Consider the following 2,300-nt stretch of genomic DNA (forward strand, 5'->3'; position numbering starts at 1 on the left):
GTGTATACCTGTCCTTTTTTCCCCTAAGGTAAGTCTTTCCGCTCCCGGGATTGGAATGACTCCTTACCCTCTCCCTTAAAACCCACTTCCTTCCGTCTTCCCCTCTCCTTCCCTCTTTCCTGATGAGGCAACAGTTTGTTGCGAAAGCTTGAATTTTGTGTGTATGTTTGTGTTTGTTTGTGTATCTATCGACCTGCCAGCGCTTTTGTTCGGTAAGTCACCTCATCTTTGTTTTTATATATAATTTTTCCCACGTGGAATGTTTCCTTCCATTTTTTATATATATATATCTGAAGAGTCAAAACATTATGACCATCTGTCCCACCTTCGGAACACAGTACAGTAGTGATTCTGCTTAGCATAGATTTCACAAGTCTTTGGTAGGTTTCTGGAGATATGTGACAACAGATGTCTACAAACGGGTCATTATTTTCGATGCTTTGTCATGAATGTGCCCTCATCCTCACTACTGGTATGTCTTTATCACTCTTTTTAACCTTCCCCAACATATCCCTCTGTCTTCCCTGATGATGTTCTGAAAGCTAGGTAGTGTGACCCTTTAACTTTTATATGTGTCTATCAAAGGTTCTATACATTTCACCTCCTGAATGCCAGCAATTCTGCTCGTAATTTATTAGATAAGTGTGTTATCTTATTCTGCAAATTTTCACTCTCGCTTGTCTTAAAGAATTATGTTCTGTGGCAGTGAACCCAATGTAAATAAATTATTTATTCAGTAGAAGCAAACAGTGAGAACATCTTGTAAATTAGATAACTAGGACTTGAAATTCTTACCCTGTTCTTAGTACAATTACTGCTTAATGGTTTTTGTTACTGATAATAAAAATTTTCATGTAGACTTTGCCTCATTGTCTTGTGTACAGAGAGGAGTTACTGCTCTCGTGAAAATGGCTTCAACAAGCTCATATCTAACATAAAGCAAGGAGTTAGGAATTCCTGTCAGTTTTATTCTTTTCTCCATTTCAGTTCCATTTTTCATTACTTTCTTTATGCCACCAGTATCTTATTTCCATCTGCACATGTTATTTATTCAAAGTGTAACTCCCATCTTTGACCTGTCGCTTCCCAAGATCACTTTATTGGTGCTCTAAAATTTGAACATGGCTCCTGGAATGCTTTTATTGTTCCTTAAGTCTCTCTGGACACATCACGCATTCACCCTTTTCTTTACATTTCCCTTTCTTCATTTGAAGGATTTATTAAAGTATATACGTGGTTTAGCAGGCTTTCAGGTCCCTTACGGCATCCTGTAGAGCATATGCAACAACTGGGTACAGAGTGTCTCCAGGGCAGATAGTTGTTCTGTGCCCATTTGTGTGCTCAGCCAGTTGATTGGTGAACATGCCTATATAAAACGTTCTGCAGTTGACACAATTATGTTGTTTATCACCAAGTATGTTTTCATAAGTTGCCCTGCCTTTGATATTGTAGGATTTACCAGTGCATGGGCTGGAGTAGGTGGGGGATGTGACCAGTTTTACATTGAGGGCAGCTGAAGGAGTAGGAACCATGGGGTGGGAATAATGGTTTGAGACACAATGTAAAACTGATCCAATCACATACCAACTGCCACCTACTCCTTCTCTTCCTGGGGAATGAGTAGCCTGCCCCTCCCCAACCTACTCCTCTCTCCTCCCTAAGAAAGAAACTAATATGTTGATCACGGCTTTTCTGACAGAGTAGTTGCAGAAATGTTTCTGACATGACACTATGAATGTCATAATGGAATCCACACAATATTTCATCATCACAACTGACCAACATTTCAAGTGTGACAAACACACTGTTGAGTTATAACTGAAGCCTCCTATGTGTGGCAATCTAAGTGGAGTACACACAGTTGTGAAAGCACCAAATTTGGTGGTAGACAGCAAAGATTTCTTGTACATTAGAAGGATGGACAGTTACATCACCTACTGGATGATAAACTGAGGATGCTGGCACATGTATAAAGGCTGTCATTTCTACTGTGTCCTGCTGTCAGCCACACCAGTACCCTCTGTGGAAAGCCAAATGCCAAAAACTCATCCTCGCTGCTGTGTGATTGCCCTTGCCATTGTTAGGTGAATATTTGTCACCACCAAAGTGTTACCACTTGGATGACCAGTAGTTTCCCATTGTGATCACTGTGTTAAGTCAGAAACCCCTATCTCTATTTACAATATTGGTCGAACTGTGAATTTCCACTACTACTTTAATTATGCTTTCCCATTATGAAGGTGTAGATGAGGGAATTTTGGTACTTTGTAGCCCATACTGAGACAATGCTTGGTCACTGC

Source organism: Schistocerca americana, chromosome 2 (assembly GCF_021461395.2).
Source record: "Schistocerca americana isolate TAMUIC-IGC-003095 chromosome 2, iqSchAmer2.1, whole genome shotgun sequence".
NCBI lineage: Eukaryota > Metazoa > Arthropoda > Insecta > Orthoptera > Acrididae > Schistocerca > Schistocerca americana.